The sequence below is a fragment of the Halyomorpha halys genome, unplaced genomic scaffold, assembly GCF_000696795.3.
Source record: "Halyomorpha halys isolate HHAL.00 unplaced genomic scaffold, Hhal_1.1 Scaffold540.1, whole genome shotgun sequence".
Lineage (NCBI taxonomy): Eukaryota > Metazoa > Arthropoda > Insecta > Hemiptera > Pentatomidae > Halyomorpha > Halyomorpha halys.
This window is the reverse complement of record NW_027114507.1, coordinates 651,598-667,905: the sequence shown is the minus strand read 5'-3', so window position 1 is coordinate 667,905 and position 16,308 is coordinate 651,598. Positions and strand designations below refer to the sequence as shown.

General features: G+C 30.9%; 1 long non-coding RNA gene across 1 annotated transcript; it reads right to left on the bottom strand.

The window, feature by feature from the left end:
* Positions 1–12,218: 12,218 nt before the first annotated feature.
* Positions 12,219–12,778, bottom strand: LOC136796845 (uncharacterized). The gene is made up of 3 exons (XR_010844614.1): positions 12,663–12,778; positions 12,464–12,558; positions 12,219–12,391 (listed from the first exon to the last, which is right to left on the bottom strand). It is a non-coding gene; the product is annotated as an uncharacterized lncRNA (long non-coding RNA).
* Between the last annotated feature and the right edge of the window lie 3,530 nt (positions 12,779–16,308).

Here is a 16,308-nt window from a genome sequence, read left to right as displayed (position 1 = left end):
AAGAAACCGATATTCCGATATTATCGGTTCCTTAATATCGATATTCCGATATTATCGGTTCCTTAATATCGATATCAAAATATCGGATATCGGAGACCAAATATCGATATTCCGATATTATCGATATCGATATCCCATCCCTACTCTAGACCTGTACTTCACAACTTCAAATTTATGTTTCTCAAGGTATATTATAGATTTTGGTATATTCATCCATTTTATTAGAAAAAAACAGAGTATGGTCAGTGAGGGTTGAGTGACGGGAGCCATTGTGTATAAGGGTTTCTCCATTATCAAAAAAACATTTCACGAAACCCTTTCTTATCTCTTCCGGTTTAGTTCTAGTTTAGAGCCGTTGAAAAATTCTTTAAAGTAAGCTGAGAGTGTCACCAATGATTTCCATACCAGGGTTTAGGAAGTACCTATGCTTAAATTTGTCTAGAGATAAAATATGACTCGTGCTTCCTATTAATTTAAATCATTCTCTCAATAACACTTTAATTGTATCCCAAAATCTCCAATCCCATATCACAGCACTTGAAGAATGGTGTCGTAGTGGAGGATTAAGATAAATTCCAACAAATCCCATCAAATAACCTTTACCCTTCGTCCTAAACCTACCGACTGCCTTACAGTTTCATTTAATAATGTTACTCTTACCCCTGTCGAACAGATCCGCTACCTTGGACTACATTTGGACAAGCGATTAACATGGAATCCTCACACAAGACTGAAAAGAAAGGAAACTGTACGTCGATTTCTAATATTACAGCAATTCCTAGATAAACGGCCAAAACTTCCAACACATTACAAAAGACTAGTCTACATGACTGTAATAAGGCCAATTTGGACATATGGAGTTGAGCTTTGTGGCTCCACTAAACCTTCGAATTCCTCTCGTATCTCGTAAACCTTACAATCTAAAATCCTCAATGCTCCTTACTTTGTTACAAATAAAATCATACATAGAGACCTTAATGTTCCCTATATAACCGATCTAGTCCGAACGAGATATCACTCCTTCCATTATAAACTCCCTAAACACTCAAACCCCCTAGTTTCTAACCTTTCATCCTCTTCCATTCCTGACAATCCTCCGATGCATACTTTTGCGCAAGTACTTGGTAGTTCTGTGAAACAATACGTTCTTTGTATAATCCTCTTTTCAGACAGACAGACGCTAACTTTAAAATCCTTAAAGCACGTCAACAAAAATAAATCGATTAGTGATTTCATTAAAAGATTAGTCTTACCTTGGTGGTTTCCCAGGGAAACCTCCTCCCGTTGCTCGGTTCCCCGCAACGTGTTTACCATGCCTACCACGTTCTTCTGGAGCATGGACGTATATTGAAGTGTTCTGAGGATTTGGTCTTCCCAACCTTCTATTCTTACTTCTAACTTCCATGTTAACTGTTGTTCCCAAGCTTTATAAGACCGAATATTTAAAGAATACAGATTACTAATGTTAATGTTTAAATAATTTCTGTTTTTTTCCAGAAGAAAAACTGGTACTTGCAAGTAGATATAGAATCACATGATTGTTACATAACCATTGAATGACAAAAAATAAGCCCGCTAATTGTACAGATAAGACTTGTGACACGAGTGTGTGAAAAAAGTGTAATCGAAGAAAATAAAGGACATTATAGCAATAAATAAGCAATGGAAATAAAGGAGTTAAGCCATCATGTCGGCAATTATGCTTAAGTACTCATAAATGGATTTTTAATGATCATGAGATTATAAGAAAAAGGAATTCCTGACCGCACTGTAACTTCACGTGGAGTTACAATAACATTATTATCTACTTACATGATATAAATATATTTGTCATGGATGGAACATGGAGGACTATGCCAAATGGAACGTGGAAGGACCGTGAGTGTGAAACCCTGTGAGGAATTTTAGGTAATAATTCTATAGTTCTTATACTTCATCCCAACAGACAGAATCCCGATCACTCCAACCGTACGTGGTTCTTGAAAAATAATGGATTGGAACGATGGGCTGTTGTTTTCAGAGCTTCCTGTACTTAAAATAATAATAATTGCTGTAAAGATAATAAATTACAGTTAAAATATATGATATTGATTTTATGAAAGCATTTACGGAAATTACTTTTCATAACAATATTTTATTTACTGTTTACCATTATGTTCAAAAATGTATGTAGTGATATGAATAACTCACAATTCGTTTATTTACTACGCATAGAAATATAGAAATTAATTTAAAGTAAATAAACATTTTTATGGAGTTCAAAATTTCTAATATGGTTAAAATTGTCAATATATTTTTTTTTAAATCCTTTTTTGGATGTGTTAAAGATTAAATTATTGAATGATCTTGCGATTGTAGAAGTTCAATTTATATGTAAATAAGTCTCAAGAATTATATTAATCTGTACATAGAAATGTTTTTAGAATGTGAATATTATGAAGCACTACCAAATAGTCAGATTAATATGGAATGCGACAGTGTGCAGAGATTCTTCAAATCCTTATCATTCCAAGTACTCCAGTCAGTCCACATCATCATTCCTATGATCATTGTACTTCCTTGTCGGCAATTAGATCTTCATGGCATCTGGAAATGTAATGTTAATGACACTGGGGTCAAAACGACTTGAATGTCATGCCTCATCTGCGCATGTTATGATATAGGAGGCATACATGTTTAAATAGTTAAGTGCAAAGTTCCTTATCTAACTCTTTTTTAGCATTGGATATAAATTGTCAGGAATGTTTATTATCCATGCACCATGTATTTCTATTGGGATTGTTATGGTGGTATGTTTAAGCTCATGTGGAGTTCCCTCTTTGTGATTTTAAAAAGTATTACGTTTATAAAAATATAAAGTGAAAATTACTCTAAAAGTAAGATTCGCTTATAATGAATGGACTGATAGTTTTGTTTATGCACTGCTAAAAAATGTCGGTCGATAAATTTATCGTTGTGTATTAAAAAAACACGCCACATGTTTTAGAAAACACAATTTAACGTGGGCTGGGGTAGGTATTTTTATATATATTTATATTGTCGGTCCACCTAAAGCTTCTTCAGTAAGGTGTTGGGTTGAATTCTTCTGAGCACGTTATTTCTTTATGAGAAGAATAAAAGACGGATTATGATTGATGAAACTAAAAAAAAAAAAATGAAACCACTGTAGAGTATACCATTATTAATTAATCCAACTGGCATAGTTGGCGTCGTCTTTTGACTCCTATCTAAGTATAATCAACGCACTCTGTCGATCAAAGTGATTAAAATGTAGCACAACATCGTGGGATACTTATTGCACATGTGTCCAACGGAAGGGAAACTTGAAACGTTTTAAAAACCTACGACCCTGTATCAAGTAAATGAGACCGTGTAAGTAGCAATGATTACAAAACAAACTTCATCTGGTTGGGAAAATTGATTATAGCAGGAAGTTGGTATCCTTCATGATAAAATTTGTAGGGCAGGTAGGAACGACCTGTCAATATTTAGCGAATGAGAACACTGATGCAAGTTCAATCCTTCAATCGAATAGAACTCTCATTAATAAATATGAAAGCGAAGACCTTCACATTCAACTGTTAGCTGTTCTATTTACTGCCATTTACGACACTTGCTACCAGTTCTAAGTGGAATTATGCAATGCAAGGAGTTAAAAAGAAAATTAGGAATACTTAAGAAGGTAATAGAGCATTTGGTAAATTTTAAAATAATATTTCGTTTAAGTTATATATTAAAATAATATTTCGACCCATGATTATGTGTTAAGGTTTGTTTGGAAAATTAAAAAAAACTAAAAGTAGATTTCTAATTTCGGCGAAAATAACCCCGAGCAAATAGAGGCAAAGCAACGAGGCTTCGTAAATCTAATCTAAAAAAAAATGATATTATAATTAATTAAAATTTATTTAAGGTATAAAGAAATTCCATAAAATAAATAAAATAGAATTAGTCAAAATGGGAACATCTGTTGAGGGTAAATAAAAACAGATAGAATAATCTTAGATAGGTAGATAGATATAGATATAGACAGTTTATAGGCTGATATATACATCTTTTAGCCATGGAGTTTGATGTTCGTATTGACTGACAATGAAAGCATAAATATTTTAATTTTTTTATTTATTTATTTAATGTCAGATGAAGTAAATATGTGGAATGTTTCTTTTACACATGAAAATCTTGGGAAGGATCCGCCCATTGGTGATACCTCAAGCATTAATTTAAATTAGAAGGTCCCGTGGTCATCTTCTTTTCAGACGTCTAGGAGGATTATCAGGGATTGCTAAGGATGAGAGATTAATAACTAATGAGTAAGGATGGGTAAGGAGTATCAAGTAGGTGTTGTAGCAATCGAAATCTACGAGTGGTTTCTTGTCGTTTCAGTCTTGTATGAGGACTCCAAGTAAGTTTCTTGTCAAGATGGAGTCCTAAGTATCGAATCTGTTCAACAGGCGTTAGTGGAGTATTTAGAAAGGATAATGTAGGACAGAAGGGTAGAGGTTTACGACGGAGAGTGAAGATGATCTGGGTCCTGTTTCATAATGAAAGCTAATAGTATTAGTTCATAGTACAAGTATAGAAACAACGTGGTAATTGCACTAATACTTATTTTTTTCATTATATGGATTACTATTAGTGATATTACAGGAGTTAGAAAGTACTAAAGTATAAGTTACTGTTGTACAAGTCAGTGTAATTGTATTAAGTTAAATCGACAAGACTAATAGTATTAGTTAGTATATTATTATGAAACAGGACCCTAGTGGGATTTGCCAGGATTTATTTTGATTCTCCAGTTCTGACACTATTTTTTAATGGATGTTATGTGCGTCTGTAGTGCATAAATATAAATACGCATATATAGACAAATTCCTATTGCTTACTGTAACGTCTTAATATAATTTAATAATACAACGAATTAAAAAAAAAAGTTTCCTATTATTAATAATATATAATATTAATAATTAAATCGTTATTTCTAAAACCTAAAACAATATAAAAAATGTATATCTAAATATAATTTAATAACATATGGAATTAAATTTTTATTCCTAATAAATAATTAAATAGTTATTCTAATACTACATAAATAATTAGATAGTTATTCTTAAAGCAATATAAATAATTAAATAGTTATTCCCAATATAGTTTACATCTTAGTATGATTTAGTAGTTTAATGACATGGTGAATTGAATTTTTATTCATAATAAATAATTAAATATTTATCCCTAATAGTATATAGATAATTAACTGGTTATTCCTAATACAACATAAAAAAGTGTACATCTTAATATAATGAATTAAACCTTGCTTCAATCCTTCCCCTTGACCATGTCCCTGATTTTGGTATTTATTAAAAAGTAATCAGTTGAGAATAATCTTAATAAGACGTTTATTAATGTTTTTCTATTTTTAACCGTAATTCATTGAGTTTTAAGGGTGATATAAAAAATATAACCTTAAAATTTACGTTTTATTTCTATACGCAAACGTGGTTTAAGAAATAGAGATGGTGTTATGCCGGAAATTGATTATAACAGGTTGTTGCATACTTTTTAAACCGGTAAATAAAGAAATTTTATTAATATTTCTATTTCTAAAAAAATGTTTATAATATTTGACTGACAGCGATTAGTTGAAAATGCTCATGAAAGTTCGTTATTAACCATAATAAAATATAGACACCAAAATATTATTAATATTTTTGCTAGAAATAGAATATTCCACTATTGTCCGATGCAAACAGTAGGTATTTATGTAGGTATGATATAGGCAAATATCAATGTAACTGATGATATTTCGGTGTAGAAGCACCTTAATAGATATCATCAATCAAAGGTCTTTGCACTGTATCAAAGGTCTTTGGAGGTCGGTGATAATAAGGTAGGTACTTCATATATTTCCCCCACATCCGGCACCAGTGGCTCCTTTTGGTTTAGATGATATGAAATCCGATTTTTAGGTTTGTGTTAAAAGCAGGAAAATTCATGAAAGCGAGGATACATTTCAGTCTAAAATTTAGTTATTTCCAAATTTTTTGGGGAGTGCTTTTTGGCATGTCATTTGCCTCTCTTAATTGCGTAAGAGGTAGAAAATTCAGTTGGTTATAAAAGTACTTTTGTAGGTGTCAATTTTTTTTACTTTCCCATCCCTCCGTCATTTTAGTCGCGTTTTTAGGAATTGAAATATGAGATAAAAATAAGTCCCTAGCGACGGAGTTCTGCCATTCATGCTTTTGCGAGAGCTGCCAATCGTCCATTCTAACAATTTTTTTTTTTTCACGGAACGGCCTTTCAAGATCACGCGAATATCATTAATTTTTCCTTCTCACTTTTTCTCTTCTTCTCTCCCAGTATCTTCTCATCATTTCTGCGTGCCTTTCCTTCCTCTCTTCCAACCACGCAGTACCCTTCAGATTTTATTTATTTGCCGCAAGAACATTTATTTATTTCAATTTTTTCCCGTACTGTTCTCTATCTAGGCAGTCCTTGTCTGTTATTTTCAATTTCTTTGTTTCCTCTCTCATTCGCTTCACATATGCTCCTATGCTCTTATATTCACGAATTCTGTCAAATAGTTTCTTGTTTAGTCTCCTTTGGTATATTCTCATCATGTGCCCGTAGAATCTCAGTATTCTGATTCTTATTTCGGTTTCCAGGTGATTTATCTTCCTGTACATTTCCTGGTTGGGTCTTAACCTGTAGCCTTCCTGTGTTTTCTTGGGCCCATAGATCTCCTAAGGATCCTTCTCTCTATTTTCAGTAATTTTCTCAGGCTAGGGAGACAAGTTTTCTCCATTCCGTATAAAATTACTGATTTTATTGTAATGTCTTATTTTTTGCATTAGACGAAAGGTTCTTCTAATTGTTAATATTGCCTGTTGCGGAGCTTAGCCTTTCCAACTTGATGATTTTCTCCTTTATGCCCTCCTCCTCCAAACCGTTACTCCACATTATCTCTCCCAGATTTTAAAATTTCTTTGTCACTCTTATCCGTCCATATTCCGCCTTTTTGCCGTAGTTTGTTTCCGTCGTCATAAAGTCTGTTTTATTATCTTCTAACAATTTATATTATTCATAATGTTCAAAACACCATTTCCATGTTTTTCATTACCCAATCTCATTGGGTTGACGATTTTATTACTTTTTATTTAGACATGACTCTTTGGAGGACTTCTTAAATCGTTTATTAAAATAATTTTTAATAAATTCAAGTAAATAATTCCAATCGAACTTAAGCAACAACAGTAAAAATGTATATAATAATATTTTTTAAATTTTATTATAACAATATTACAATAGACTGCCGCAGTAATAATGTTAGAGAATAATATAGGATAGAATTTCTGTTTAATGACAGGAAAATTACAGGTTACAGGTATCAAGAATATATTAATTAAAAATGAAATAAGGTTACAAAAAAAGTTGAATATGTAAAATGACAAATGTATGTCAGGGTAATTATGCCATTAATATTTGTATTACTCTTCTAGTGAGCAGGTTTGAGATTTTGCAACAAAACTTAAAATTAAAATTAAATTTTATACTTTTTCCTTGTTAAGTACATTGTATCTCAACTTTCATATTTTGTTTGTTGCATGGAATTAATTCACTTTTTAAATAAGTATTATAATACACGTATGCAAAGCAAGCTATCATCATATAATTAATAACAGAAATCATGCATCTAATATATAATGTGTATATAATTTTTAATTCACTTCCTATAACCTCTCCACAATATTCGGGAGAAAAATGGTTATGACGGCCTGCTAAGAATTAGAAATGTGAAAAAAATGCTTCATTTCAAGACAACTGAGCAAATAATTATGAGGTATGGTAGGTATCTGACAGAAGGTCTAGAACTTCTGAGAATATATCAGCGCAACAGAATTGAAATATTTAAGAAAAAAATACAGGAAAGAAAAAAAATAGCATTAAGGTAAGAACTTTAAAATAACGAATACATATAAGTAAAAAAATTAATGTGAAGGATCAGGTAAGGAAACTGGTCTATAACAATACAATGCAAGCTTATCAAATGAAACATTAATAGAGGAAGTGGTAATTGACTAGGTTGGTACTAGTGGCCCAAATTGCTTGTTTCGGAACTTTGTGGCTTCGAATCCCAACTAGCTCTGTCAATATTTATTTTTCAGAGGCCACAGAAAATCAAGGCTGCGGTAGTTGAGTGAGTAGAGGCGTCACCTAAGCAACGTCGAGTCAGTAGCAACGTTAAGATTCCGAGCTGGGCAGTTCGATTTTACGCAGCCGTCCCACGAATGAAAATTCAACCCATCCAATCTGGATAAATTAGGTTAAAACACAGTAGGGAGAGATTCATCCAGTAGGCAACCACTTAAAACCGTCCTCTGGATGGGACTCGCTATTAATTTATATACTTAGTATTACTAAATATAACTAATAATATGAATTTATATCTTGTTAAAAAAATAAATAAAATAATAATGAATTATAAAGCATTAAACCAACTCTTAGAATTTTTATGTTATCTCTATGCAATTTGTTGAAACTTTAATTTTTTTAATTTTCTCTGATATAACATAAATTACTAAAATTTAACACAATAGCTGGATTTGCAATATGCTGGTATTTAATAATCTAAAGTAAGTCATTTTAATATTTATGGTCAGGCATGCATACATAACTCGATACCAGTTGAATACAAAGCAAATAAATCACAATTACGGTGTTCTTATGGGAAAACTTTTGTCTACTGTTATATATATATCTTTTGCAATTACTTAATGTCAAGTTCAAAGCTGGTTCTTATTTTAGCGAGGCCAGTATAGAATAATTTATGTGGTACGTATTTGGGCTCGGGTTAATTCAAATTTTGTCTGCATATCTTTTAGTTTAATATCAATAAATCATCCTAACATGAATAAAAAAAATATTGTTTATCTTTGTTTTAAATTATTTTTCTCTGATATCTGCTGATAAGAACAGAATATTCTAATGTATACTTATTATAGGAAATGAAAATGGTCTCGCGGAGTATTTCTTAAGACATTTTCACACTCTTGCCAGTACTTGCCCTGGGTTCACTACAAATCTCCAAACCAAAGAGATTATAACCGTTCATTGTCAGGATAACAAGCTTCATCACCGTTTCTGAATGCAAGTATATAAATATTACGCATCGTTGGCTAGACAACGTAAAAAACACAATTCTGTCACGCTGTTGTTTATAATAGTATTTACGCTGATGATTTTCAAGTAAATTTTACATAATGTCGTCTTAAATAAATTTATTTAGTTTCACATTCATCCTTTAGGCATTCTATAAAGAAAATACTAAAGATTTTACAGACACAAAGCAAAAGTTGAGAAATGTGTAAGTAGGGAAAAGTATAACATTGTTAAATAAACGATGTCAGAATGGTAGAGTTACGCTTAAAAATAAACCAAATAAGTTTTAAAAAGAAACTAGTTTGGTATTAAGAACATGAATGATAGGCAGCATGCAGTGGTGTTCCAATGTCAATGCAACATAACAAAAAAAACAGAAACTGTAGGCATGATACTCAAGTCATGACTTGTATGCAACACCCAAGGGCATAAGTCACTCATATAAAATTAAAAAACTAAGAATAAGGGGAAGTAATACCTTTGATCTTGACACCTCATAACAAAAAACATAATTCTTTGTGTAACCAAAAGAGGAAATTATTAAAAAAATAAATCAACAATTTGGTAACTCAAACATAAAAAACCTATCACCTAGAATGGATAAGTAATCCTAAGTAACTTTCGTTAATTATTAATTTGATAATATAATATCTTATGATGTTTACATAACATCTGATATTAGAATTTACCTATATTAGATAATATGGTTTATCACAAATATATTGTCTAAATTAATGATACAATGTAACAAATATTAAAGCTATAAAAAAGTGTATACTTATTTCTTAAAAATTATTACTATTTAAAATAAAATTTATTATTTATTCCATTGAAAGGTCTCATTTATATCAATCAATTGTTATCAGTGTTGTCCAAATGTCTTTTGGAAACCACTGATAACATAACAAAATAAAGAGTATTATTTTTTTATTTATTATTTAGTAAAAATTAAGTCATGATTTCTTGGGTTACCAAATTCGTTTATTTCATTTAGTATCAAACACCAGTGATGCGGCGAGAGGGAAGTACTGGGATCTCATGAGCTCTGCTCTACCCCTCACACGGGATCTTCAGGTCGATTGAGTAAATATTATATATAGGAGTGTAAATGAGGCTAGAGATTCTTTTATTTTTATAATTCTTTTATTATTTTTTTTTTTTTTGCATGCACATTGATTATGTTCATTTTCTTTATCCTTCTGTTAGTTTATATTTTAAGACTGATTTTATTTATTTTTAAGTACTTTTTTTTCATTCTTATTTTATTCTAGTATGAATGTGATCATTCATCACTATTACCTATTGCCCACAACGGTGTGGCTGATTGTAATATATATCAATAAATAAAGTTTTAAAATAAAAAATAAAAAGTAATCATAAACAATAAACAACAACTTACCAATAAATCTTTATCAAAGTGTATTTTCAATATTGTTCAAGTCTTAGCCACTTAGCGTTAAGCTTCAAAGTTATTATATAATGCCTACAGCGGGACTAAAGAACAGTAAACTCATATAAAGGCAAAATATAAAAGTTTGAATATTGCATTTTGGTGCATATAGTGCAATAGTGTGGATTGAGGCAATTAAAGCTCAGAGATGCAATTGGTGATTTTCAGTCCTCATTTGCAGAGCAGTAAAAATTATATTTATACTTACCATTTTTTTTCTTCATAATTTAAAGGATCTATAGCGAATTGCGTAATGATGGGAGATTTTGTAATTACATTGATTCTTCTCCGATTTTTATTTTATTTTAAACTAATATGATACACATATTTACGGTCAATTACGGCAATTGTGTATGTATGTTTTAATCATTTTAATATTAAAAGCATTTACATAGGAGTATTGGCAAGCATTTGCATAAGAGTTTTGGCTTATAATTTACTTTAAAACATTAATTATTATTAAATTTATTAATTATTACTTTTCTAATTTGATCAGCGACTTCTGAGTCGAAAAAATGTCAATGGGACAAATAGTTACTTAGTAGAATACTTTTTCCCTATCTAACTAAAACCAAGATGCCATTTTGTACTAAGGTGAAATGAAAATTAAGAATAAATTTTAAAACAATGATGACAATAAAAATAATTTGAAGGACAATAATTTAATCATAAGGTTAGTGTGAAGCATTTAAATTGTTCGGAAGAGCACGCTTCCATGCAGTGCAAGACATGAAAGTTCTTCCTATTCACAAGTGGTAAATACAACTCTTACAAAAAAGTCAAGCTTGGCGTGGTTAGTTGTCCTTGAAAACTATTTCAAAAGTTCAGACACTAAGGAAAGTAATATCATGACTTTAGGTACTACTGATTAAATATCACTTACAATTTGTCCATCTTTTGTAAACATGTATGTCCAAAATAAAAGTATCTGTATACATATATTTCTGATTTTCATGATTTTTTAAATATTTTCGATCTTATTTACAATAACAATGCTAGTAATTGAACCTTTCAGCTGGTACGTGAGGTTGCTAAAAATAAATAAATAAAAGAGGAAAAGATTATCTTTATGAAGACCACTAATGAAAACTAATTGCATAAATTTATTGCGATACCACATGCATGTGCTCAAAACAATGATTAGATAATCAACAAAAGAAGAAAAACTGTGACGTTGAAATTTAGATTTAGAAAAAACAAAAATGTGAGTCTACTTTGAACTGCTGAGTTTCAATTAATAAATACAAACCCAATAAATAAATAAATTGCGCATAAAAAAAATGTGTTATATATAGCTCTTAGATATTCTTACAAAAATGAGTAGTTTAAAGGTCAAATTTTCAGAATTTTAAAATAATTCATTTCAACTGTAAAAAATGTGAATACTTTCTTCTTAAACATTTTAAATTAAATTCAGCCCTCCTAACAATTAGTTATTTTAATAATTAACAATTACTAATTCCTAATTTTATTAGTTAACAATTACTAATTCCTAATTTTATTAATTAACAATTACTAATTTTAATAATTGACAATTAATAATTCGATGACTTTCCTAACAATTAATATTTTATTGGTGATTAAATTAATAAATGAGAAAACGTAATCCAGCAGTCATGCTTCTTTTCTGTATTTCGCTAGATATTCGTACGATCGGAAAAGCTAAAGTAAACTAGTTTTCACAATTCACTTTCGAAATCATAGCAGAGATGAGCTTTGTGATGGACAGCATCGAGGGTGGAGCTTGAGATTTTCAAAAATTTCCTCTCTTGTTGAAGTGCCTCCCTAAAAGTTTTAATAGAAATGGAAACCGGTACAGGCATTGAGCAATAAGAAAAAAATCGTTTGAGTACTTACGTTTAAAATAAGGCCAAGTAGTTTGGGTATTCACGTTCACACTCACCGAACTTTCCAGGTGAACTAAATCGAAAGGTTGGTCGGTATTTCCACAGCTGAAAGGAACGTGAAAAAAAACTCGGTAAAAACAGGAGAAATACAGCTTTGACCTTGAATTTTCGAAAAATAAAAAAGTGCCGGCAATGCTCCGGATACTTACATTTAAATCTTAATTTTGTAGTTCTAATTATGAGGAGGAACATTTTAGAATATGTAGGAGTATTCTGACTTATGCTATAATAACTGATTTTGTAATTTTTGCAAAGTAAAGTCTAATAAAATCTTGAAACTGGAAAGATCACTCCAGGATAGAACAGGACCTGAAATATTGTCTGATTTAATTAAATCTTCTTTCAAAAAGAAATATTAGAATTGCTATGATAATAAATTCGATAGGATATCAGCTCTACTCTTTTCTCAGATTGCCCTATATAACTTCGTTTTCACTTTTATTTATAAATCTGCACCTATATGTCACAACTAAACTCAATATGTTTGGGATTCATTTATTTAAGGATTTTAATTAAACATTGTTTAACGAAACAAATGGGTTTATAATTTACATTCCATCCACTAAACAAGGTTTAATTATTTTTATTTTAATCATAAATACATCAGTTGCCATCTTCGAAGTAATATAAGAAAACTAAGGAAATGTGATCTTGCTGAGGTTGAGAAAGGAGTAATGGATCTTGCTGTACAGTTCGGTAAGGGTCAAATCCAAATCATTAGTAAGATAAAAAAAACAGTAATGCATGATAGTTCAAGAGCCTAAGAGCAGAAGAAAGTCAGTTATTTCACCCAAAACATTTTTGTTACTTTAAAAAAAATATGTATAATTACTAGTTAAAATTGATGAGTCTGCCAAGTATAGGTAGGGGGAATAAAAAATGGCTTTTTCAAAACCTTAAAAAAACTTTAATTTTTTATTGGGAACTTTTAAAAACTAATTTCTCGCTATATCTTAAAAACTACCAACAGCACTTGAAAACCTAAGATAACATTATTTAAAGTAGAGTACATTTTCTGTAATATTATTCCTAATAGAGCTGTTAATGTTGAATGGTTTTCAAGATATAGCTTTTTATAAAGCAACATTTCGTAAAAATGTAGTGAAAGATTAGTAGTTAATTTATTTTGAGAAATCTTTACCTCAGGAACTATGAGACTTACAGATTAATGATATTTTAGAAAATATCTGTATACACATATATACAAGTAAATTTTCTGTAGGTGACATAGTGACATGATAAAAACATGTGGAGAATCTACCCACTGATAGAACTCCAATAACATTTCTAGAGGAGAAGATCTCGAGGCCATCTTCTTTTCAGACGCCTAGGAGGATTATTAGGTAATAAAGGAGAAGCCAGGTTAGAAACAAGCGGATTTGGGTGGTTGAGAAGTTTATTATGGAAGGAACGGTATCTGGTTCTGGCCAAATCGGCAACATACGGAACATTGAGGTCCTGATGGATGACTTGATTTGTGACAAAGTAAGAAGCATTAAGGATTTTACGAAGGATTTTGGACTGTAAGGATTGGACTCTGGAGGAATTTGATGGTTTAGTGGAGTCCAAAGCTCAACTCCGTATGTCCAGATAGGCCTTATAATAGTCATGTAGATCAGTCTTTTGTAATGGATTGGCAATTTAGACCGTATGTCTAGTAAATGTTGCAATAGTTGGAATCTACGAGCAGTTTCTTATCTTTTTAGTCTTTGTTTAACTTATTTATTAAAAATCTTTGGCTTCCAAACGGTATAAAATATGTCTATTGGTTGGTTGATGTTAACACAAAAAAACCAATGCTGTACCATTCCAAGCATATATCTGTCCTAAATATGTAATTTTATTTTTTCAGCTAGGTTATTTACACACGGGGAGACAGCCTATTTTGCGAGACTTGATTATTTCAAGTGAAAACTTGAATTTAAAGTTTTTCAAGATCTTATTGTAGTGAAAGAATTTTTACTTAGCGAAGGTAAAAATTATTTTTATAGGTTAGAACAGTTTGATTTAAATGAACTGAGTCTCCGTGCCGTACAGCATCATGGATGCGAAGACAGATTTATAATTATTCGATAAATTTCTAAACTATAAATAGAATATGATGAGGCAAACATTTGTTAAGCAAACGGACACACGTGACTAGCGTTCTAGAACACAGGGCACGACCCTTCGGCAGTCACGTTTCCAACTGATAAGCCGTTTCAATGCCATTGCTGATAATAAGTTCAATCCTGAAGATTCTAGGCATTCTTCTTCAGAGAATAGGAAAATAGGACATCGGGAGAGAATCTAATCTTATTTAGCGGTTTTCGAATTGTGTCAATACGCACGATAAATAATATAGGTTATGTGATGTCTTTCTAGATATGTTAATGATAATAACGTATGTAAGGTTTATAATAGCATTTCGATTATTGTTTATGAAATTATTCAAATATTAGAAAATTACTTCAGGGAATGCATAACAAAATGGAGGACATCCGGACACGTGTTTAGATCAGCATTGCAGATTTCAAGTTTTTATAAACTTTTATTTTATTTTTCTAATAAAGAATCATTCTAAAAGTAGTTTTACAACCTATAAGGCTAATTACGAAGATCAGCATTCTAAATAACTGTCAAAAGTAAGTTGATTTGTAAATAGCCAAGTTTTAAATCAAAGTACAGCAAATATGGCGGTAAAGACCTTTTGTAGCATGATTTCTGTGAACTCGCACATAATAATCCACTCAAATTAAAATATATAGGAATGTAACAATATTAAATAGTTGTTGTTTGTGGTTCCAATAATTTATTATTTTCAAGGTTTCTTTCACACTGAACGAATTCTTTTATATGGAAACCCTCAATATTTTGGTCCCATGATTCTGAAATTTCTCAAGCGATTTGCGATGGAACTAATTAGGCTCCTAGATAATTGTACTCTCTCCTTCCTCCTCCTCCCCACTAACCAGTTGTTGTTGTTGATTGTTGCTCAAAGGCGTAAAACCCTCTGATCATCAACGCCAATGGAATGATAAAAAATAAATAAATAAAAAAAAAATCGAAGAGGAGTTATAATTTATAAAGAAGGCGAAAATTCAAACACTAATCTAATTTTAGCTTCCTCACCTGTGAGAGCTTATGATAAATTTGGGGTCAGTCCTATCCTGTTTATTGTTGGACAATAGTGAGTACATTCTTCAAAAATATGTCTAGTCGTGAGAATGGACTGACAATATTTGCACATTGGAGGTGGCATAAAAGATCAGTAAAACCATGGTCAACATCCTGCCGCAACAGCCGCAGGGAGGAAGTATTTGATTTGAAATATTTTGTTTTTCCAAAATAATTTGCAGTAGTTAAAGATTAAAATATTTCAACACGACATATATTTAAAAAGTATTTTGAGTCAACCAACTGAAGTTTTGTCCAACTACTGATTTTACGTTTTTCTTCTTTCCAGAGGGAAGAGAGTTTGCATATTTTTCTTTTAACTTCGTTCTCAAATTGTTAGAATAACTTGTATGCACCTGTAGTAATTATTTTTATCGTCCTCAGAATTTAATTTTTTTAATAACTCACTCAGTTCCTTTATATCGGGAGAGTACGGATATCTTCATCTCTTTTAAATCTATCTAGCTTACTCCATGATGCTTTTAGATAAGCTAGATAGATAGATAGATATTATTTATTATAAACTCCGTTTTGGAAAATCATGCTTTAATTGAGTTAAATTAATTACTTTAAGTACAGCGGAGAATACCAATGATGGTCCATTAGCTAAATCACTTATACACATCCACACCCTTTTCC